The following is a 26,548-nucleotide window of genomic DNA, read 5'->3' on the forward strand; positions in this document are numbered from 1 at the left end:
TCCGTTTAGGTTTAGCGCGAGATCCAAGGACATGTACATAATTATTACATAATCCATAAGAGGGATGTGCTTTTAGTGTTTAAGATATACTACTAATATGTGTCGGTGTGCATTTCGTGCTCCATTTATCAAAATATTAAATGTTACCGCTCAGTTTAATTTCAAAATGCATCAAACAGTTTGTCTAATTGATTTGAAATAATTTATTAGAAAACAAAAGTAATAAAAAATCCCGTTATTCAATACTAATAAATTTGTAAAAATTGTAAAAATTGTTTTAAACATCTTCGGTGCAATAACTTACGTTCGCTCTGTTAAATATTATTGTTAAGATTTACTACATTTTGCGTTATTCTCCTTGATACCAACAATCTTCAAACCACGTTTCTTGTATTACACAATATAATTTAGCTTGTAATAGGAAACCGGTTAAGATCAAATTACATGCATTATCATGAACAATTTCATAAACTGTGTACAGATTATAACCACAATGGTATTCTCGAATCACTTTTAATGACAAAAATGAGTTGAGAGTTTGGATCATTATATCTACTAAACATAAATATTTTAAAAATTATTAAATTCTAAAATTATATATATATATATATACACACACACATCAAACCTGTGTAATTTAGAATTATACAAATAACAAAAAATATATTGATATCTAAATCTACAATATCTTGTCTGTTCACGGAATTATGCATTTAATGCAACTGTGTACATACATATCTATGAAAACCGAAAATATATCTTCAGAATTCATTATAATAATCGCGATTACTTTTTGACAAAGATAAGAAGAATTGTACGAATGTAGATATCGTATTCCACTGGAAATATTTCTCTTTTTTCGGCATTTAAGCTCTCGACAGCGATATAAAACTGATCGGTCGAATTCCGCATAGCAATATCTCGACTGCAACGTTCGCAATATTGCAGTCGATCTGTCGTCGCGCAGCGGCACCATAGAGAGCCGCACGAGACCGGAGCGGCAGGCAAGAAAGAACCGACAAACGTATCGGTGTCCCGAGGAAAAATCGTCACTCGCCTTTCCAATTACGGGACACTACATCACGAACAGCTTTCTACGGAGTTCCCGGAGGGACATGTGTCCTCCTTTAAGAGATCTGTATCTTCAGAGTGATCTATACCGAGTGATCTAGCACGAGTTCGCTCGCTCGCCAGCAGTCGTCCGACTTATCTTCTTAAAGTACTTTTCAAGCTCTCACATCGTGTATCACGCGATATTGCGTTCGTAGAAGATGCAATTTCCGCCTTCTTGTTTTCTCTATCATAGAAATTATTGTTAGATATGTATCTCGATGAAAGAGAAAAAATCACGATTTGCAAATTTACGAATGTAAATGCATTTTAAAAAAAGCAAACGATTTGTAATATGTTATGCAAAAATATTACGGAGCATTTGCTGAAATTTTATTAAACAATTCCCGAATTTTATGGGAATTTTATTCAAAATTCTAGATAAGATTAGAGAATTTTTTAAATGCAGTTGAAATAAATTTACTTTATTAATGTTCTTTTTAATCATACAATCGAAAAGAAAAACGACATGAGTTTTAAATATTAAAAATAAAATTTTGGAAAAAATACTAATGTTGGAAAAGTACTAAAAAGAAAAAATATAAACTAAATATGGCATATAACAATCTGTTTGCAATACATGTATGTATCTAGTTCGTTGGAAGTACAAAATTCGAATGAATACATATCAATTTTAAATGATATACTGTTGTCTATAGTCAATAATTCTTTTATAAAAATTTGCGAGTTGTACGAAAATATACATGGATATGTATGCCATATTTATTGCTAACCAAATTTGCATTATTAAAAAAAAATGATCAAAGAAACAATTTTGCCAGAAAAATAAAATTCAAATTAAAAATTGTCATTTACCGCTGTGTCATTGTTGTGTATTTTTTAATTATTGAGAGTTCTTACACTTGTTTTTAAATTTAAAAATCAAATTTCAAATATATCCGCGAGTACCAATAAAATTCGATAATTTTCGAAGATAATAATGAGTTTCCTAAAAATTTTCCGGGTTTTTTCGGTAAACACTCTATTATTAACATAGTAATAATATTTGAAAATCAATGGTCAGTACGTTGAACAAAATTTAAAACTTTATATTAAAATCATTATAATAAAATAATTAAAATAATTATATTAAAGGATACTTTAAAAGTCTTGTAACTTATAATTTTTCGCTTTGCGACTCTCACAAATATATACGCGCGTATTCATATTTAAAAAAATAGCATCAATTGGTAACTTTCACATTCGCAAATCTTTTTTTTATTTTAAGATATATATTTTCCTTTTAAGATGTGTATATTTTAAAGAAGCTAAATGTTGATTAATTAAAAGCTTATAAGTGACGTTCGCGCAAGTGTATCTGTAATTCGATAATCTTTCTTCTGAGAAATATCATTCATCGACTTAAACCGTTCGCGATGTCTCGTGGCGATCGCAGCTTATCTCGCCGACAATGCATTTGGCTTAATGCGAGCGACGGAGAGGGAGAGACGTGGATTGATGTACAATTAGGATATATATGTACACGCATTAACATTGCACACACGAGACGCTTTAATTAAGTGCGCGACATACGAGCCTGCATGTAAGCATGTATGTATGTGCATACTCGCGTGATACGGGACATCGTAGAACCTCGTGCCTTTTCTTAACGAAGTCAATTCGGGTTCATCCTAGGGTCAAACGGGGATAGGACGTGCTTTGGCGAGCATCGCAGACACGGAGCAAGATGGTCGATACGATTGATCCGTGAACCAAAGTAAGAAAGCCGCAAGAGAGTGTCCGCCGCAAGCCGCCAAACATTCGCGAAAGTTTACGCTCCCAAATGGAATTGCTATGTCGGATCGCAGACTGTCAAACTTAACAATGAACACTCTGGCAAACGATTAATCACAAACTCGATTCCTTTTCGTTTTTCTTTTTTTGTTTTGTTCGACTGCAGAATAGTGCAGTGGCTATTAAAACAAATCAATCAGCTCGAGCGTGCGCGACTGAATTTATAATTCTAATTTTTAATAAGTATACACTTCTGCCAATGTCTTACTATTTTCCCGTATAACGCAATTAAAAACTAATAGTTGCGCTTTTGGTGCAAAATGTAATGAAACTCGACGTTACTCGGAGGAATATTTCTCAACTGAAATATCGATTCTGTTAGACGCTCTGCTAGAGAGGGACGCGCGTTTCTCACCCATACACATCTCATAACTAATAACAGATTGCAACTCAGGAGATATGACGACCACAAAGCGAATTCCGTATCCGAATCCAGTGCGAAATCTTAATCTGTATTCGAGAGGAGGATATTGGCATCCGCGAGCGAATAGCGCTCGATAGTATCGTCATAACCCCGGAATCGTAACTAGCTGCTTTAGAGCATTCTGCGTCGAATGAGGCTGCGCCATGCATCTGGGTCGAGTATGCATGCATCCGGATCAGCGATACGTACGACGGATGCATTTAATGATAGAAATACGCGAAATGTCTGCACGGGAGGAGGGGGGGAAGAGGAGGAGAACAAAAGTAGAAATTGAAAGAAGCACTGTAACTCGGACGGCGAGAAAGGGAGGGTCGAGAGTGTCGCGAGACTTCACAATTGCATTTGTCCTGCCGCGCTAGATTCGAACGTAGCAGAAATTACATTTTCCCAGACAGCGACCGTTAAAGCCTCTTTAAAAGGCTTCGCTAAAATATTTTTCACGCGCGAGCACTCGCTATTAAATAAAGTACACGACGCGCTTCAAGACTGCGAATTACGTAGAGTTCTGCATTTATTCAGAAGTCTCTCATTCGATTAAAGATCAAAAGTCTCATCTGCGATTATTATTTCTGGCCAATTTATAAATGAATAAAATCAGATCTTCTTGCAAGTTAAATGGATACAACTCGCTTTTACATCTTGCGATTATATATGATGGAACTTTTGAATGATTTTTTCAAGAAGCTAGATAACCAAAAGAAAGGACTTCGCTAACAAGGAGCAATTAAAAGATGCTTACGAAGCTATTAAAAAACCAACATAAGCATAATAAGCCCGCCGAGTGTAATAAAGCACATTAACGAGGACGCAGCCTCTCTCCCATGCAGCCCCGTAAGGACAAGGAATCTCTATCTTTCGGGAAATTCTGCCAAGGATGAATCGCGCACTAGAAAGGTTGCTTAAGGGGGATTCGACCCATAAATTCCAGCAGCTCCCTACAGGCTGGGCGGTAATTGCTCGTTTCCCTGACTGACTGGTCCCGAGGCACATGAAAACCGTCACTGACCCATTGTGGCCAGCGGACGCATAGATTCTAACTGCATTGTGGATAATATGCACGGCTAATACGACGGCAAATACGACGCATTAACACAGTTTTGCCCGGAGGGGACGAGCTGCAAATTACGGCCTTTGTGACGGCATCAAACAATTGCAGAATTTCATCAATCAGAAATCAGAAACAAATACGCGATACGATAAGATAACAAATGATTAAGATATCTCTTGCTTCGTAGATAAAAACTATCGTATATATTTATTCTTCTATAAATCGCAAAAGTATAATAATAAAATTTATTACAACATATCGCATGCACATTACGATAATCCAGTATGGATACGATCCATTAGAATAGAAATATTTGATCAAAGTTTTAATAATTATTTCATTACCATTTTGTTTTGCTTGGATGAAAATAAATCGATGGGATTTACCTACGAAGTAATCTCTCAAATGTACATGTTGCATCCGCTTGGTGTTTCGACATTCGCGAATGCGCTCGGTAGTTCCATAATCCCATGAGAGTGTGTTTTTGAAATTTTTTTTTCAACTTGTGATTAAAAATATTCCACGTTCGAACGAGCGCGTTGTTCATCGTGTCACTTTTCGTTTTTTTGTTTTTCCATACGATTTTGGCTGAACATTACCGACAATATTCGACCGGATACGGTCTCTCAGTTTGAAATATCTGAGATTTATTTAAAACATTCGGTCCATTTATTTCGGCGAGCAATTTAGACACGGAAACATAAAATGATAAAATCTTTTATTGTGATTTCGAACTTGTATGCAAACGGAAGTTTAATTGAGTTTCGGATGATATAAGTTGATTACGTTTATCACCGCGTCGGAACTCCGGCGCATTAATAAAATTTGCATGTTAATGAGAGTCTTATAAAAAGATTAGGATGATTAAAATACGGTGAAATTATTAAACGCCGTGCTTACTACAACACGCAGGGCAACTCTATTAAAAATGCATTTGTTAAAAAAAAGAAAGTATCAAAATGCGTTTTTTTACAGAGAATTCCTGAGATTCTCTCGCGATCGTAATCGAATACCTCCTACGACGTTATTCGCATTATTGCATTCTAGCGTGCTTTCCAAACAAATTTTTGCTATTGATTCATCGCGGCTAATGCAGCGCGCAGCATGCATCCTAACTGCATTGTACGCAATCTGCCGCGGGCAATACGACACATGATAAACATGTAGGCGAACCCTCGGTGCATTAACACAGTTTTGCCCCGCGAGAGTAGCCGCTCTGAATTCTCCCTCCTGTGTGTGTCAACCAACATAACATACGGCCAACTACTTTAACAGAATTCACGTGCGACGCACTCCCGATAATAAACTGATTATCTATTGATTGTTAACGTGACTCGAATATCAATTTTCGGAGTTATTATTTCACGCGGAGAACGCAGCTATGACCGAACAAGTTCATTATCGTTCGCATTTTTGCTCCCGTTCGCGTAATATTTCATCTCGAGAATTGTTAATCCCCCTCCGCCTACGCGACTTCACGTGGAGCATTTGTAAATCCTCTCTTAATCCATAAACCAATGGTTTAATATATAAAGTCAGAAATAGAAATGGAATAAAATAAAAAATAGAATAAAATAAAAAATAGAATAAAATGATAATAGGCAAAGTTTAATTCCATTATACTTCCATAAACTGTTAAAAGTTGAAAATACCGATTTATCGAGAAACTATTACGGTACGGAGACTAGCGTGTGATAAAGTGACTGAAAGCAACTTATTCCAAATTGTGTGGGTATACGTATGTTTCGTATCAAAATCAATATTCTGAATAAAATAACGTACCATTCATGAAATCTCGAAACTAGAATACTCTTCATAGAATATTTCTTTTAGCACCATCGTGAATTCTCCACCCCACGAAAGACATTTGAGACGTGCTCCACTTCAAGATATGACTTTGAGAAATATCTTGTGCATGAAAGGGGGGCTACGCGCCAAAGCAGCTTTTACGTTCCCAATAAAAGCGACCCTTGCATGCTGCCGCGTCATCGCATTTCTCTTACTTGCTTACATGCCCGGGTGTTTTTATGCCGCCTTGACTGGATAGCTGGGACACGCGAAAAAAATCGTCAAACGCCTACGAGAGGCAACGGCGGAGCGGCGGAAACGACGAACGGCGACAACTTCATCCAACAATGTTGCCAACGATATAATTGCATACTGCATCCAATTCACTAATGGCCCGTGCATACCGAACGACTCCTCGCTCGCTGCTTTTACGCATTCATCCGGCAACGGTTACACCATTATTAACCTAGTTCGTTACTGCGATGCCGATGATGGATTACCCTGACTATGCCCCAGGAATGATTCATCGTTATCGACGCATTCGACATGATCTATCGAGATTAACGATCATCCATTTGGCTCTTTTGACTGTTATTCAATGATTTTTTTATTGACGATGATCCTCGCGTCGGTATACAACGTGTCGGTGGACGCACACGGGTGAGAATGACATGAAATTTTTTTTTCATTCAATAACATAACGCCCGAGAAAAATATAGTGAAGATAAATTCTTGAATGAATAAAATCGCGATATGGCAATAAACGATAATTATATAATACATGGAGAAAAAATGATTGGTATTTAACTGTAATTGCGTGATAAAAATAAAAACTCCATTTTTATAGTTTTTACCACTATAACATTCATAATTGTGTTTATAGCTCTATTAACTAGGAAAAAAATTGTACTATAAATCATAATAATTTCAAATATTAATATAAAATATAATTAAATATGAATAGTAAAACAGTAAGATGTAAATAAAAAAATAAAATTAACATTTTTATGTAGTAATAGCTATAATTTAAAAAACTAAAACAATTATAAATATATTTATAATTAACACAAAAATGAATTAAATTAGAATCATTTTTTTTTCTCTCTCAGTGTAACTAGAAACCAAAGTTTACTATTCTTATTTTCCTAGCGATGCTCTATTAACAATAAATTCTTTTTAAACTATTTGTATGCTAAATCTGTATGCTGAATAAAATAGATTTCCATTTATTTCCTTATCTCTATTTTCTCTGGTTTATCACGTTCCACTGCAAAAACGTAAATTATTTTTACAAAGTCGGAAAAAGTGCAATTTTTTTACTATGCTTTTCTATTTCTCTCATGCTATTAAAAAGATAAATAATTCCCTTTCAGTGCAACCTAAATGAATGGAGAAAGATATTTTTGAGAAGACAGCGAGCTCTCTTTCGGTTGCAGTAAAAGGAAAACTTTTACAGTAACTCACAAGACTTTTACTGCAACAATTTTAAGGAAGTGTTCGCAAGTCTGTCCGTCGTCACGCGCAGCCCCGACCTTCCTTTTGCTCTCTTTTTTCCCCCTCCCTTTCTATTCCTGTGTGAATATCCACACACTCGTGTCCTGGCCTATTCAGCCAATATTCTCCAACCTCGCGCGCGCTTCCTTTATCGCCGGACCTTGACTGTAAAATACGGCCTCCCTTATTCTTCGCGCGCTTTGCACCTCCTCTATCCTCCCCCCTATTATACTTTCGTCGCTACGCGATAAGCGGAAAAACTCGCGTGATAGCGATGCATCGCAATTAATTCCGTTTCACGTGATCGCACAATAGAGCGCAGCCGATGCATCGGCGGAAAATAAATGCGCAATTCCGATCGTTACGCAACGATCAATCGCCGTAAAACGCTTTCCGTTAATCGGCCCGAGTAAACGACCTTTATATATGCGCGTATGAAAATTGCCATGTCACATCTACACAAATACAATATATCTCAACTAGAAATATATCCATCGTTTCCTCGCTCCAATATTATGCAGCAAATTTCTATCGCTCACAAACATCTATGTTGAAAAAAAAAAAATAATAATAATCCCAAGTAATATTAAAGACTAAATTGTCACGTTCCTCGGATTTCAAATATTTCGATGAGAAACATGTCGCGTGTATAAATTTAATTGCGAAACGAGACAGCTTTTTATCAAATCCAAAAGTGTCCTTCGTGCGCTACGTTTTTTCGGTGTATAAAAGTTTTTACATCTAAACGTGATCGGGATAGAGCTAATCGCGTTCCCGATACGTCGCGGCCTATTGTATATGCGCTCCTCGTAAAAAAAAAAAAAACTCGTGTCGTATCCTCGCTTTACGACGCGGGGCCCGTTTTGCATATACACGCCTTGGTTAGAACTGCGAACATCGAGCAGGCCGATATGTGGCGGTAGATACGTCCGGCGTGCGGCGACGGCGGCCTTGAGCGTATGCAAACTCACGTAAAACGAATGAAATCATCCGCATGCAATTCCGCGTCGCGCATTCGTAAAGCGGTGTGCGGCGGCACGTGGGCGGCCATCGATTCCACCAATCTCACATATATCGCCACGGGTCGGTCTCTCCCTCTTCGTTAACGTTCGAAATTAATTGAATGGAGCTCTAATAACGGACGAGATTTATTAATCGGCCAGACTGCAGATTCGAAGCGCGGCCTAGACCGCAGATTGCACGCGACAATGTTGCGTTTTACGACTGCACGGAATGGGAGCCCGCGAGGAATGTCCTCGCGATTTTGTATTTCAAATGTATCCACTTGTCCATGATATTTCGTACAAAAATTTTATCCATTATTAAAATCTACACGGAAACAACGGAAATATATAAAAATTTAGCTTTAGGCATCGATCTGAAAATTATTTTGTTAAGGACACTCACACGAGCATAACGCTGCAAAACGCGTTTTGACATTCTGACAATCAGCTTGAGTATCCTATACTGTTCAAAATCGACGGCATAATTTAATGTAATGTAACGGAAGCAAATTTTTAATTTCTAACAAGTACATTAAAAAATATTTAATGTTGTCAAAAATGCACTAGATTTCATGCACGTACATTTCACTTATATATACATTAAATTTAATGTTTAACTTGAAAATACATAAAATTTTGTGACATTTTTAACAGTGTAAAGAAATATTTTAATGAATTAACAGAATTACTTTCCGTTCTGTAGCCAGCCAAATTTTTACATACTTTAGCAAAAACCGTTCTTTCCGTGTATTATTTAATTGCGTTATACTTTCTAAAATATTATTTTAAAGAATGCACTCTTAAAAATCGGCAGCAGAATTTAATGTAATGCAACGAAAGCAAATTTCAAAACAGACACATTAACATCATTTAATATAAATTTAACGTTGTCAAAATGCACTAAATTTTCTGCACATGCCTTTCAGTTATAGATACGTTAAATTTGTGTGTAACTTAAAAATATATTGAATTTCATGATATGTTTAGTAGTGTTAGTGCATCACGTTTTTATATTTTATAACATTTATAACATATTCCTTATTGCAGCGAAATAAAATAAATACGGTCAGTTTTGATAATTAAGTTTTTTCATTGCAAAAATCGAATAAATAAAAATTAAAGATACAGCTGGTGAGATGTTTTAGATCCGTCCTGATCTCTAACTGCACTGCCTCGAATATCCAATGTATTTTTGGGACGTAAAACACTATCGGTGTAGAATATACACAACGCAAAAAGCTGTTCTAAACTTTTCACGAGAGCCGTTAACAAAAAGCTTGTTGTGTACAATGCAATCCCTCCAGCTAAAATTCAGCTCAGCTTTATTTATTTTAGCTATTGTTGCCTTTACAGAACACAATTATCTCCCGATGTATATTACAACTGCATATTATATCGTATAACTTTCGTAACTAATAAAACACAAGTAATATCTATCCACGTAAAAAGTTGCCCATTAGATTCAACCAACACAAATAAATATAAATATCGTAGACCTCGGAATAAATCAAGGAAATTATTCACCTGTCGAAATATCAATTGTTGTGAAATTCGGCGATTGTATGCTATTCGCTGGGTAAATTAATTCATTAATGATTTAATCGTCGAAGCAAAAATAATGACAACTATAGATAAAACAAAAACAATCGTCATAATATTCTTAAAAAATATTAAATACCGCACTAATTTAATATACTCAATGACAAAAATAAATGATAATAACTGCAATATATCTTCAGAAAGACGATTGTTAAAAATTTTCTTATATTTTACAATGATGTAGTGTTTAATGGATTGAACCAACAGCAATTATATACGATCATTAAATTCCATACACTGTTAAAAGTGTCATGAAATTTAATGTATTTTTAAGTTACACATTAAATTTGATGTATCAATAAGTGAAAATCTTGTGCACGAAATTAGTGCGCTTTTAGCGCACCTTTGACAACATTAAATTTCATCAAATGTACATTAAATGTTTCTTAATGTACCTGCTTGAAATTTGCGTCCGTTACATTTCATTAAATTCTGCTGCCAATTTTTAACAGTGTAATAATCGGGCATAATAATAATTGAAAGCGCCGGCAGCGTTGTCGCGACGAATTGTATCTAGACCGAGATACTCCGACATGTGATCAATGCATCTATTATTTACGATAGACGGATAGAATACACGCATCCTGTTCCCAGCTGTTCGTATGTGCATGCAAATGACCTATCGGGCACAAGTTCTACAAATGAAGTGAATAGTTGTACGTATAATTGTGCATACATGTGAATGGCGCACCTGTGAATAGAAGATCCGATTTTATATACGATTAACCCAGCGACGTGTTGTAATGGCATTTCACAACAACTTTCGATGGATAATTAATGTGCCTTTTTACGCAAAACTATGATAGGGACCTTCGAATCCTCGCTCCTCGTGATTTATCGCCTCTTCTGAGGGAAAAACGATTGGGTAAACGTAGTTTAACGAGTAATTTTCCTAGCAATTTTCTTCGGTATTAATCCTCTCATTACCGAACTCTTTTACAGCCTTTTTCTCAAATTTCCCAATAAATACAAAATGTTCAACCCGTTTTAATCAGATGTTACATTAACGAATATAATTTCTGACGTCAGCAAAGTCCGCAGAGATATATTAGAAGGAAATATTCAAAATTATTTTGCGCTTATATTCGCTAATCAAGACTCGCTTAATATTAATTAGGCATTAGTAATATAAGAAACTGTGCGTAAAGCAACATATACTTATAAGCGACAAAATGTATTTTCTACTTTTGCACTACTTTCTTCTTCAATGTGAAAAATCCACGAGCTGTGTATTTAAGACATTTCGGTACATTTATCACATTCAATACTGTATGTTAATGCTGCTGCCTTTCATTATATGAATATGCAATTTCATCGCGCCGTATTCGAGTGAAATTTAGTCAGTGCCTGCTAAATGAAAGTTACACAGCTGCGCGAGAATTCACATTCCGTTCATCTGCAATCTGTCGATTCCACAAGACAGCCGTAAGTAGGTGAATCTCCAGGGAAGAATGGGGACACGGGCGTTAAAATTGAAGTACTTGTGATTAGAGGGAAGAAAATGATCAGTCATCGGAGTATATCAACTGATCAATAGTGCGATGTATAAATTTCTAACACGTCCGGTTACGATAGAAAGTTACTTCTATTAAGAAAATTTGATTGTCATTCCACGACAAGTCGAGGTCATAAAGTTTGCCAGTGGATAATTTATCGAATTTATCCTGTTATTTTTAGATCGATGAGAGAAATTTTTTTTTTAGAGCACTTTCTAAAACGTTTAGTCAAAAAGCGCGAAGCTTTACCGTACTATCTTTATTAATATCATAAAATGTTTTCTGTGAATATAAAACTCGTACCAATAAAACTGTCAATATCTACGTCTAACTAAAGAAACGATATGAAAAACCCCTATAAAATGATCGAGTTCGCAATCAGTTTCATAAACGAAGATAAAACAAATTTACTGGGAAATAATAGAAAACCTTCAACGTGGTTCATTGGAATACAAGAGCTTCTCTATTCAGGTTCTTATTTTGCGCATTTACATCGTTACACTCTCTCTCTCTCTCTCTCTCTCTCTCTCTCTCTCTCTCTCTCTCTCTCTCTCTCTCTCTCTCTCTCTCTCTGATGCAAGTTTATTTCTCTGCGCTACGTATTTTACCGGGTGGTTCATAAAGTATGCCAGAATAACAAATTAAAGCGGAATAAAAACTTTTCATTTTCACCAATATTTTCAAGCTGAATAAAGTATTCGTAATTATATGTGCAATTTTGCAAATTGAAAGTATACAGAAGTCTATCCTAAATTGGCTGTAGTTACGCGAGAAACGTCCAACGCACATGAAATTCGTTTCGAGAAAAATGCAAATAAAATTTTATACGATTTAAAAATGTGAGGCAAAAACTGTTTTTCTTTTCTTTTTTTATTAATTTTAGGCACATATTAGACTTGTATCTTTTTTGTTTAATGTACGAAAAAAATGTAAGAACTATCCATTAATTACAATAACTCAAAAATTATAATTTTGTAGATGTCTTTGCATAACTATGGCCAATTGTAAGTTAACTAAAATGTATTTCAGAATAGAAAATTACGACTTATCGGGCGAATCGTGGACGTTTTGATTAATTTTGTGATGATTTAACATTTCGGACTTGCACTTAATTACATTCGAACTGTGTTAAATAGATAGATAAATGGATAAACAGAGAGGGAGAGATGTGGCAGAGAGAATCGCTCAAACTTTTGTCTCGCATTGTCGTTTCGAAACTACCGCGGTATGACGATATCGCTGGTGAATTTACGAGCGGTCGCGCGCTGCAGTTTCGACTTGGTCGCCGGTCGTTAACGTGCAACTCGTGCATCAGCATTAACCGCGGCGTACCGACACAGGGCCGTCGGAAGGGACAGGTGCATTGTTAACGGTGGCTCGCAATGAGTAACAATAGCGGAAGCCACCCCGCGAATTAGTCACCGCGAAATGTTTCACCGCGCGAGCACCGTAATTAGGCGCAGGTGTAGGAAGTCAAACTGCCCGGCACGGTGCGGCGTGGTGCGGCGTTTGTTTCGGATACGCACGTAATCCTACGTTGCGTGATCTCAGTCCCGTCGTGTTTACCTGCGTTTGCGAATTGATAGAACATCGCAAACAGAACAAATGTACGGGAGAGACTTCGATCTGTGGTTGCAAAAAGAAGAAGTTTTTTAATAATAGAAGATAATAAATTTATAAAATTTCACAGTGGAGAACAATTTTACAGTAGTGACGATAAATGTTTAAAAAATAATGATCATACTTTAAGGATGTACAAAACATTTCTTAAAAGAATATTATGTAAAAATTGCAGATTGTTTTATATTGCATTTTAAAATTGTAGAAAAAATTTGACGGCGATTTTCTATCTGGATAAAAAATTATTTCATTAAGAAGTGGACATGTGCTCTAATAAAAATATAATTAATAATTAAATAAAAAATAACAGAAAAAATCTGAATCTTTTTACTTAAGCATTTTAAATATTCAAGATAATTTATAAAGTTTCATTGCAATGCAGAAATCAGTTCTGTAAAAAAATAAACAAAATTTATTTATCTGAACAGATAATCACAATGAAACTTTGTATAAATTATTTTGAATACCTAAAACACACAAAAAATTGAGATTTTTCTTAACGTAAAAATTAATTTGCTTATTTAATAGAATAAATAAATTATAAAAATACGTTATTAAATAAAACTATAATGTTATTTACACAACTTTCATATATATAGTTTATTTAAAGTGTTAGTATTACACCCCCCTACCAAATTTTATTTACTTTGCGAGGATTGCGTGTCCGGTATATCCTTAATATGAGAGATTTTAATATATTACATATTTTTACATTCGCGAAATTCAATTCTCACAATACTTAAGGAAATCAGACCATCGTTGAAAAACAGAAATGGAAAAAAATAACGTCAGTTATCCGAAGTGATATGGAGCCAATACGCAGGCAATATAAAAGCAGCGCGTATAAAACCGAATCGTAAAACGTAACTCTCGCGTGCTTCTAAATCCTTTAAAAAAATAAACTCCGCTTTTGTGTGGCGATGATTTATGTAAACATAACAGACGCAATATACAACTGTGCAACGCGCAACGTTGTGTCGAGCGAACGCAATCACGGATCAGTCTCTTTTTACATCTCCCTCCTCTGCACTCGCCCCCCCCCCTCCTGCCATTCTCTGAATGCTGTATATCGAAGTCGATAGGGTCAATTGTCAATATTTTCCGCTCTACTAGCGAACACAACGATTCGTTAGGTTCATATAGATTATTTGCTACATTTATGAATGTATCTCGATATTCAACTTTGCAAGATATTATATATTTTTTGCAAACTGATATATAAAAAATTCCAATAAGTATATTGTTTTCATTTAATTCTTCAGGCGTTTGCACAAAAATGTATATTCCATCGTTTAATATCTAACGCGTACCGTGACGTTTGTGACGCTTTCCTGACAAATAAACATTTCGGAAATAAAGCACATTTATTGCAACAGCAACATATTGTATATGCCGTATCAAATGTTTTCTAAATAGTATTCTACATTAAAAATATTCTAGTATTTTTACATAACATACAACAATAAATTATATTCTTAAGATATAATTCTACAATTTTAAAAGAAAGAATTATTCTCAAGATCTTTCTTAATGTTATTGTATATTACATTTTATTTAAATAAATATGCAGTGTGTCTTATTAGTATTAAAAATCAAGATTGATAGGTTTCGACTTATAAATAATAAAAGTTGATGAGTAGTGAAGCTCGCGTATTCAAGCTTTAATTACGTTTACATTATCTATCATCCAATTTCACATCATTTTACGATAAAATCAAATTATCAAAAAAATTGATAAATAGACAAGAAAGTAGATTAAAATTATAATAATTAAAAATGTTTTCCTTAGTTTTATTAAATAGAGGTATGTAAACCGATTAAAATATGCTATATGATTCAATTCTTTTTATATACATGTATCTTATACATATTTTATTTTATATAAACACATTTATATTTATATTTTTTGTTTGTATTGTTTATGTATATTCGTGTATTTTTAATAAAATTCTGCCTATTGTATACTTTCTTGCCTGAATTTATTGCAATATTTAATACTGGAATAATAGAAATACCAAGCTACAAATTTTATTTTAAAAATACTTGGGAAAGGAAAATAAATAAATACCTCCACGTACATTAACCATTTTCTCCTTCCCTGTTTTACAGATAATATTTTTACTTCGTTAAATAAAATATATAAACTTCAGGCTTTTAAATCTTCATCGTGCATGTCATATAAATACAATAAAAAATGTATATGAAAAAATTTGTATTGAAAAAATATTCTATGTATTTGTTAATATTATTTTATTTTTCTCTTTTCCTACATCCTTATTTTTTTACTGTTTATTTAACAATAAGCAATAACTTCAAAAATTTCACCAATAATAAAATGATATTAAAGATGTCTAAATTCTATTATTAATAAACAAATTCGTATTGTTTTTAATTCCTAAAAGTCACGCATAATATAACAAATAATGTAAACAATCAGATTTAATCAGAAATAATCTTTTACTGTTTAGCTTTTACTTTTATGCCATTAATACGTTCATATTATCTTATGCATATTCAAAACATGTTCTTTATATATCCATTACCGTAATAAAAAAATCCATTATCTCAATTAAATAAAATATAAGTTATCACTCAGAAGAACGATGCGTAACAGCGGACGTAAACTCCTAAACTAAATTGTATATCTTTTTAAATTATAACAGTATTCAAAATAACTAATATTCGAAAAAGTAAATATTACGTGCGTGCATAAAATAATTATAAACAATTAGTTAAGTAAATAAGAAAGTAATAAATTACTCTATTGTTGCTCCACTGTTAGCCATTCCAGGTCTCGTTCTCGTCCCTCGTCCCTCTGTTTCATTACTCTTTTCTTTATGGCACTCACAACAGTCACGAAAATACACATTATAAATACTAATTGTCAGAATACTTCTCGATGCCGTGTGCACACATACACACACGTTGTAATTAACAAAATCGAATTAACAATTAGTCAAGTTAAATCGATATATTTCGAACGCACGACACACCGCGACGTACCGCGACTACTCGTTACTTAAATTATCCGATTTGAATAAACGATTCGCATTTATTACTCCGCAAGTTGAATCCAAAAATTGAATGGAATAAATTGCGTTCAAATGGACGCAGCATTCGCGTTCCGATTTCTACTCGAGATAAACAGATCACGCGAGATATCTATCCGACATATAAACAGCCAGTCGTCTCGCACTCACGCGAGTTGTTAATTGCAGAAGTCAATTAATGCGGACGAATAATCGCTCGGTCGTCATGGAGAACGATCGTGTTTAATATCGCGACTCGATGACTTATCGCGATCACGTTCCAAAGGGTAATGTGACAGTACACAGGGAGCGACTGTTGCCTGCTCCACGCTGCGTCTCTCTGTCGCGGCGACCTTGCGTAAACAACGTACCGTCTAGCGGGCAAAAAATAAGAGCCGCAAGCCATACGTCAGCAAGCTCTTCTAGGAACTACTTGACGCTTCGAAATAAAGACCGAAAACAATCCTTCGCGTTTTAAATCGCTTGCGTTTGAATGGATGTATGTACATACCGCCGTATGTGAAAAATCTGACGTTAATATGCATGAAATTTACCTTTCTTTCGAAAAAGTTTCTCTATTTTCGTTTTATATACATACTGTGTATTATTATTTATGTGTATGTATATGTATGCGCATATATAAATTGATATTCACCCATCTATTAGTAAGAAATAAGAGAAAATAATAAAAAATCAAAAGCTATGTAAATATTAAAAAAAAATCAATATTTTAAAGAATGGAAATTAGTTAAAAATAATAAATCGATACACAGGCAACGATGCAGGTCTAAATAAAGAAATATTGATTTCTAAATTTAATTTTTGGTTTGAAAGCGATTTCATTCTCGGTATTTCCGATTTTAGAACTTTTTAATATTAAGAATGTATCAGACATGTACGATCCCTGCAAAAAAATAAAATTTGCAAATGTGTTACATAATATTAAATTCACTTCAAATAAACTATTATATATATAAAAGTTGTGTAAATAAGATTAAATTTCTATTTCATTTTATTTTATTTAATAATATAGTTTATTTATTCTATATCTTATTAATTATTTGTTAACTTTAAGAAAAATCTCAAATTTTTTTGTATGAGTGCTAAGTATTCACGATAATTTTTTATGAAGTTTTATTCTGATTGGCTGTTTAATTATTTTGTAAATAAATAAATAAATTTCATTTATTTTACAGAACTATTCTCTACATCGCGACGAAGCTTTATAAATCATCTTGAATATTTAAAATACTTAAATAAAAAAATTCAGATTTTTTTCATTACTTCTTATTTCATTATTAATTATATTGTCATTAGAACACATATCTACTTCTTATTGAAATAACTTTTTATCTAGATAGACAATTGGTGCCAAAGTTCTATTATCTTCAAATGCAATATAAAACAATCTGCAATTTTTTTTCATAATTTTTTTGTTTTGAGAAATACAGTCTTAATTAATCTTCAAGAAACGCTATTAAAGTATTGTACTGTGATTACAGAGCATCTCGTATATATTCAGAACCAAGATTAAAAAATAATTTTAGTAGCTACCGTTACGTGCAACGTCGTTTCTGGCATTTTGCTTGTGGCAGTGACAAAGCGCCCGTAGAATTAAGCGAACGAAATGGCTCGCAATGTGAATAATGACGTCCTCTCTTCACGTACGCATTTCGCGTTAGATTTAATTAAATTTCCCGTTATGTTAGAACTATCGTCTTTACTTCCGGGTACTGTCGCGTTTCGAAATGTTGCACAAAACACACAAACAATTCATAAATGCAAATTCGGACGGAATCCTAAACCATATCGTTCAATGTGTGACATGGAAAACTATTATTAGATCAATTTTCTCCTCAAATATTTTTGACTTAATATAATTTTTATCTTATTATTTCCTTCACGTTTAGATATAACTTGAAAAAATCTAAATTAATTTTATCGTAGGAACCTTAATTTTTATTAATCAAAGCATAAAAAATATTTTTAACTAAACTTCAATATGACAAATTAAAATACTTCTTACTTAAAATATCTCAGGCTTTAATAATAATGTATGAATGAACCATCATAGAAATTTTTAAATACATCTACAATAAGAAAACAAATTTCTTAATGAAAAAAATATATTTTCTTAGAACCATATTACATTGATGCAAGCATTTGTTTGTTCTATTTAAGTAAAAAAATTAAATAAAAATTTTAAGTAAACAGACGTATTATCTTATAATTTTATATTATTACCTTTCTTACATTTAAATCATTATTTTACAAATAAGCTAATATTATTAAACTTGATTAAATTGTTTACTTAGGTTTAAAATCTGATTGTCTCGAATAGAAAAATAATCTAACAATAAATATCTTTTTAGAACTGCAAGAAAAAAATACAAATTTATCTATATTTGTTCATTTTATTTACATAAATATTTCAATTGAGAAATTTTCAACTTAACTGCAAGTAAATAAGCTTAGGACTAATCGAGTAAATAATTTTTTTGTATTAAATAAATTTTCTTTGTTCTAATATATTCTATCTCTGAGTGTACAAAAAATTATAATCCCTCTCAACTCATTGTAATTATACAAACTCCTAAATAATAGTTAATTTCGCTAAATCAGTTCGCTAAAAAATTATTTCGATCTCCACCATTACTTTTTTTTTATTTGCAACACGCCAAGATGTAACACCATTAATTCATATTACACACTTAACATGGCACGAGTGTCAAGAGCATGCTGCTGTCAGTAGCAATGACGTAGCTTTTGGTGCAAGCGGCGATTAGGCGAACGAAGCCCCCCGGTGCAGCGTGCTCGCTCCACGAGAGGGAACAGTGACGTTTTGTCGGCTTATCATTGACGCAGTGCGCATGCATGTATACGCACGTGTGTGCATGACGCCGATAAGGGTCGTAGCACTCGAGACGCAACACATTCGCGATTATCATCCACGCGAACATAATCGTCTGTCGACGCGCATGCAATTTCGTTCGTGTCGCTTATATAAATCTGTTTTTACCTGACAACCGAGCGTCCGGTCGTCCCAACTGAAAATTGCGCGGTATGTTAAATTTTATGCCTGCACCTGAGCTATAATGCAAACACGGCTTGTTTATTTCCGCCATCTGCAATACGCGAAATTGACTCGGTCGATAGCGACACGGGCGCACCACTAACTTCACCAGAGTTTTTTTTTCTCATTTAAACCCGCTTTACGTGATCCATAATTCACGACAGAATTGCATTCGCAATTTAGCGCGCGCCACGCGCGATGTGCATATCAACATTTTCAATGCTCAAAATCCGCAAAATCTATTATAAAAAACGTTTTCTATTTTTATACAATTAATATGTAAAGTAATAAATTGGACTGTAATAAAGAACTTTCATTGCTATTCAGAAAATCAGATAAACCATTCAGATAATCTGTTGATGTGTAAATTACAATTTCCCGATGTGTATAAAACAGAATACATTTTATTGTCGGTAATGGCATTGCATGCATTCTTTGTAATATTAAAAGACTACATTTTCGTCATTCGCAAAATTATTACGGGTCGCTCAAAAAAGCGAATCATGCCGGACCTTCGTACGCAATCGCGTATTCGCGCGTATGTATACCGAGCAATCATGATGAATTTACCGGCGAGCGGGAGCTCATTTCGACGTGAATTTATATTCAACGGCCGATAAGTTTGATTCGCGCATAAATCGCACGCAGAGTGTACTCGTCGTAACTTTGCCGTAATTGAGTCTTCCAGTATATGTAACGCGGAAGAGGTTCACTCTACACAATTTCTGGTAATGCAAAATCGTGTTACGGTTCGACGTTCCGACATACGATGCGCATGATCGTCATGCAATTTCAGTGCCCGTACATATCGCACACAGCACACTTTATCCGAGGGACGTCCCGGGTACATCCCTTAGGACGTCCCTTGGAAGACTGTGCAGGATGAGGTACTGCTAGCAGCAGCAGTAGCTGCATGTAACTTTTTATTGTATTTTTCAGTGTGTTAACGTCGGAATGATCGATGCGGTCGTTACATATGAAGATACGCGCGGGAGGCCGGCTGTTTTCCAATAGTTCTCAATGTGATCGAAGTCATGGTAATTTACTATAATATCCTATCTTCTTCGGTTCTTTATTCGCAATATTTTAGTATACGATAACCTTCGTTCCATAGGTTTCCAGATAAAATTCCCTCGAAGCAAATCTAATTTCTCAAATTCTCTCGAGTACCATTCGCCGAAACATAAAATAAAAATAAAATGTACGAGAGTGGAAAGGATGTATCGTACCTCACGACATTGCAATATCTTCGCAAAATGTTTCTATATTTTCTCACAGAGTTATATCGTTCGAATCCTTTCACCTCCACGATTTCGTATCTTTTTTTTTCTATTCGCTCTCCTTACTCGAAGTAAATGACATGTTCGTTCTAATAAGGGCACACAACCAAAAGTCCCCCCCTTTCGATTTTAAATTAGAGAAAAGTCGCCAACGCTGGTCCACTGCTCTTAAAGCGACATTCTCGTGTTTCTCGGAAACTAAATATTGAGCCCCCTTTAATACTGATAAAAGCATAATCTTTTTAAACAATTAGAGAAATAAAACCCATAGATCATACATTCATGGCTTTTCTCTACATGTATAAAATGTGCTAAAAACGAAAATAGAATTTGCATAGTTTTCTCTTGCAAATTGCATAGTTGAAATAATAGAGAGTATATTATTGGTAATATTACATCATTTTGTATGTTTGTAGCTTTCTAAAATTGTTTTGTTTATATTTTTCTCTCTCATATTTTCATCATAATGCAATTTGGAACAAAGAATCGCAGCATAAAGCGGATCACCTCTCTGTGAGAATAGAAAATAACTACAAAATCTTCAATCTTTTCTTTAATATTATTCAAAATATTATTCAAAAACCAAATGGAGTACCCGTACTTTTCTCAAAGCTTTGAATGTGTCAAAGCATAAATTAAAATAAGGAATACGTATTTTTTACAAGTTTATTTTTGCACGTTAAGATGAAACACCTCTTTAAAAATAATCGATGCGAATATCATCTCTCGAAATTATTTGACTAAAAGTTATAAAAAAATTTTTTTTAATAAAAATCAAATAGTTTCAAGAATACTTTACAATAAAATTTTTTTTTCATTTTTATTTTAAAAAATTACTTTCCTCGTTATTATAAAGTATACTTTCTTGAAACTATTCAACGTTTATTTCAAAATTTTTTTCTATCACAGTTTCGATGATATTCGCTTCAAAAATAAACAACCAATTTTTTTTAAAGAGCGTTTTATCCCCTTAACGTGCGAGAACGCGCTTATAAAAAAAAATACATGTCTCTTATTTTTGTCTATATATTTTAACAATATATCCAAAGCTTAAAATCTGAGAGAGATACTTGATTATGTTTCCTTGTCAAAAGACTGTTTTCACGTTACTTTTAAACTAAAATGAAGCACATAAAAATCAACGTCCGTTATGATTAACTCGTTATACGCGCAAAATGCAAAACGCTTGACAAGAACGATATTTAATATGTTCCACGAATAAAAAAAACGTTCAAATAAAAATCTGAAAAATAACAATCATTACATTGTACCTGAGATTCATTTTTATCGCCAATCTTTCCATCCCCCGTCGACACCGAAAAGGACGACAAGTTTGCGTAATAGCCCATCTTAGCATTTACGCCTTTCAAATGTCGGTGTCGGCGTCGGCAATGTTGCATATTTCATGCATTTTTCATCAGGTTTTTATGCAATATCGTCATGCAAACGATACGAAGGGCACGAAAGAACCAAGAGTACCGGCGATATAGCTTTATGTAGCAGACCGTAAAAAGCGGCTCTTCGTCGATGGATTGACAATCTATCGTGCCATTTATTCCTATTCTTTGTACTTGACGTCGCGCGCGAGGATTTTATACCTTTATATATTGCAAAATATTTTTCTCTCTCTCCCTGTGCACGTATACATGCAGATTAGTGTGAGTGTGCGAGTCAGTGACCGACTAACAAAACCGGTTTTTACGATCGAATGCAAATAATTCAGATTTAAAACGACTGAAGCGTCAATTGAACTATTAAATCAGTTTTAACGGCCGGCTTTACAAACGGCAAATATTTTCGTCGAATGAGAGTCGTGCAAGATTTGAGTTCTACTGAAGATTTTAAATTTCACCGTACGGTCTCCCTCGAAGCATAAATGAAACTTGTGTAGATAAGTTAAAGTCCCGACTCCGATGGCGAGATCAATTTATTTACGAGAAAACTTAGTGTCTGCGTCGGCGAGATACGAAACTTACGACATAGACGAAAGACCGAAGACTAACAAACCAAGGTTTCCATGCTCGAAACCTGATCTCGATAAATGTTCACGTGTTGGTATATACGCGAACTGGCGCGAAATGAAATACGGATTTTTATAGTAAGCGCCACGAATCCGTGGAGCAAATCTAAGAGATATTACTGCGCCGTTCGACTTGAAAAACACGCGGTGAAGGTGTATAGGTGTGAACCGCTTCATAACGTAGGAAATGAATATTTTCCGAAAGGAAAATATCCGGACGTGCCGACACACTTTGGTCGGGGCGCCGATTAGCATGCAAATGCCTTTAAATATTTGTAATCTCTCCGAAATGGCCGTAAAAGCCGCATATAATAGGGAAGTGTAAAAGCGTAAAAGATACTTGAGGAATATTTACGACGTTACGATTGTAAACATTCGTGGACGCTTGATGTATCTACTAGAAGTGGGCGGACAAATTAATCGCGGTGGATTCGATTCGATTCGTTTTCGCATTTAAAAGATTCGAATTCGAGTAGTTCGAGAATATCGAATTATCGACGATTCGATTTCATATCGATCGCCTATTTTGATTGTTTCATTTATATCTCTCACGCGACCAATCTTGTTTCAGCGCGTTGTACCAATTCTCGTGTCTGACCAATTGTCTATTTCCAAAAATTTTTTCTATCATTTCTAAATCTTATAAACTGTTCAAAAAATTGTACGCGACAGACAATCGTTTCCGTAAATTTTGTTTCTACATCTTGTAGATCTATTACGATTTTATAGAATTTAGAACGGAACTCTTGAAATCCGTTATATTTTCCTAATAAAGGAACTCGCTCCGTTATATTTTCCTAATAAAGTGCACTAAAATATTATCTTCGTCTGGTATCTATTATAAATTTGTACTTAATACATCATTTTGTTGTAATTATTTTCCGAAATTTCTGTTATTAATTTTCTCATTTATTAAAAATGACCGCATCATTGCAGCATCATTGAAAATTTATTATATTTAAATTAGTATGTAATTTAAATCCAGGGAAATTTAATTCAACTTCGATTCGATTCGATCTCACGGAGGCTTGATTCGCACACCTCTAATATCTATCTTCCGTGAACGAATTGCTTCATTAACATTCAGATAATGGAAGATTCTTTTATACGATTTATTTTAATACTATGCGTTATACTAAACATAAATAAATTAATATTGCCCTATATACACTAAAACTTTCTTAAGAATGCAACAATTATATATTTGCTACAATAAGAAAAATGCATAAAAGATGAGGTGTGCAAATGCAAGACGATAATAAAGTAATTTATCGAAGCATTATTCAAAGAAGTAAATGAGTATTTATGAACTAGAAATCATGTTTTGTATAATATATACTTATGAGGAATTGTGAGAAAAAAAATAAGTTAAAATATGTAAATAAAATGTTAAAAAAGAGAAAATTAAAGAGACTAAAGATAGAAACACGTTAGTCACAAGACATATTTTTATATTATAATTCCTCTACCGTTTCTCTTTGCTTGCAACGCAATTCTATATTTAATAGAAGATATTTAATAGATATTTATAAAGATAGTATCGAAAAACAAATAACGAAATAAAATTGACAGGTGCAAACGGATAATCTTTTTAAAGCAAAGAAATGCAACGATTAAATGGTAAATAATTTTGTATACATTTCTATACGACAATTCTGATACTGAAGATGCAATTAACATATAATCGTTAAATAATCGCTTGAGAATTAACCGTTAATTAAAATATCAATGATACTTCGATCCCGATTTATATTTAAATTCCGTCCTTGCCTTTCAATGCAATCTTGTATCGTGTTGCGTAATCTTGTATCTCCAATGAACTACAGCGAACGAAGAGCAACGTGATTTTCCATTTCCTGCATCCAGCGACGTCTTCCAACTTGGTACATCTAATTCCCGAGATTGAAAACTGCAAAATAGAGACTAGTCGCCTTTTACGTGAAATCGAACACGTAATAAGAACGAAGAAGGGAAACGCGCGACGAGAGACAACAATGGTTATGAAGACTACAACCCCAACCTATCGTTTTCACAACTCGACGCCCAATTAATTATTTCCACGAATCCCTTACTGAAGTTTTCCCCGTCATTTCTTCCCGAAGCCCCGGTTTCAACTTCACCGACTAACATGGAAGAGTTCTTCGACAGTTTGAGACGACGTCTCGAATCGTTTGCACGTTTCTTGCTTTGATCATCGATCGTTACGCCGCTCACGAAATGAGAAAAGTCTGACGGCGTTTCTCTGACACGAAGACTACCTTTCGTCGATGCAGATATTCCAAAGTTCAAATGAAACCGGCGGCTGATTTTCATGGCACAACGTTGAAATCGAGAAATCGTGAGAATCGATCGAGAGAAATGAAATCCAGCTCTTATTTCTACTGTTATATAAGTTTCTAATAAATAAATGTTCATATATGTATAAAATTGCACGGAGAAAAACTATTTTGAAATAGCTATGACGCAGATTTGCAAATAAATTGATCAAACCGTCAAAATAATTATGAAGGATGCTAAAGGGTGATGAACGTTGCTGCAAAAAATTTTGAGATTCCAGTAGTTAGCTTAAGCATAATTATTTTAATAATTTAACAAAAAAAAGCTTCGGATTTGTTCATCATGCTTGAACATCCATCACAATTATTTTAATGTTCCAACAAAATTATTTGTAATCCATATCTAGTTAAATTTTTATCCTGTGTATATTTCTTCAAAATTATACCGGAAAAACGATATTGCCAAAGATTTAGCTGGATGCAGATTTTAAAATAATTTTGTTGAAACATAGAAAATAAATGTGATGGTCAATGCTGGAAAAGATTGTTACATTTTAGTAACCAGATTTACTCATCATGCTTGAACGTACATCACAATTATTTTAATGTCCCAAAATTATTTTTAAATCTGTATTTAGTTAAATTTTTAGCGAAATCGTTCTTCCTGTGTGTATTTTCTTCAAAACTGTATCTGAAAAACAATATTGCTAAAAATTTAGCTAGATGCAGATTTAAAAATAATTTTATTGAAACATAGAAAATAAATGTGATGGACAATGCTGGAAAAAATTGTCACATTTTAGCAACTAGCTTGAGTGTTCTACATCATTAAAAATTATTTCCAGATTTTTATCCAGCTAAATTGTTAAATAATACTCGGGCAAAATCATTCTTTCAGTGTATACTTCTTCAAAACTATATCCTTTGAAATAGCTGTATAAAGTTAAAATAACAGGAAAATCTTGGAGTTTTGCACTTGTATAATTTTTATTGGATTTCGACGAGTTATTAGTATATTATTAGAAATTTCAGATATGTTTATATATATTCAATAACACGTATTCGTTTTGTCCCTGCAAGTGTATTACATTCTTTCGCAATTTCTATACGCAATACGATGTTCGTCGTGAAGTCACGTATTGTCTCGGTTACCGATCACCTGGGACTGGCACTTCTGGTTCGGACAAGTTCGAAGGCAATTTCGAAACTCCATTCTAGTGACATTCTGCCGTACGGTGCAACGATGGTCGGATCGGCAAGCAGTATAGTTATTGGCGTCGCTCGTATTCTCGAATTACTCGATCGCTTTTACGAGGTGGAAGAGAAAGAGCAGGACGGGAACAAGCGCAGGCGGTGCACGACGAAATAAATGACGTAAAGAGCGAACGGGAAATAGGTCAGGCAAAAGTAAATAAGGCAGAAATCGAGTAAATTCGAGGTGGGAAATTACTAGGCGACGAGTTACAAAGCGCGGGCGCACGGACGCGCGTGCA

At 34.1% G+C, this 26,548-nt stretch overlaps 1 protein-coding gene across 4 annotated transcripts in view; it reads right to left on the reverse strand.

Moving 5' to 3' along the window:
* Window positions 1-26,548, reverse strand: part of LOC105195558 (RNA binding protein fox-1 homolog 2) — a 339,314-nt gene that overhangs the window by 286,743 nt on the left and 26,023 nt on the right. Inside the window, exon 1 of one of the 4 annotated variants that reach the window (XR_005574603.1) lies at window positions 16,138-17,048. The exons of the other annotated variants lie outside the window; for them this stretch is intronic. The gene's annotated coding sequence lies outside the window, so the exon portion shown is untranslated. Of the gene's footprint in view, window positions 1-16,137; window positions 17,049-26,548 lie in introns of those variants that run through there. 4 annotated transcript variants of the gene reach the window in all.

The sequence above is a fragment of the Solenopsis invicta genome, chromosome 4 (assembly GCF_016802725.1).
Source record: "Solenopsis invicta isolate M01_SB chromosome 4, UNIL_Sinv_3.0, whole genome shotgun sequence".
Classification (NCBI taxonomy): domain Eukaryota; kingdom Metazoa; phylum Arthropoda; class Insecta; order Hymenoptera; family Formicidae; genus Solenopsis; species Solenopsis invicta.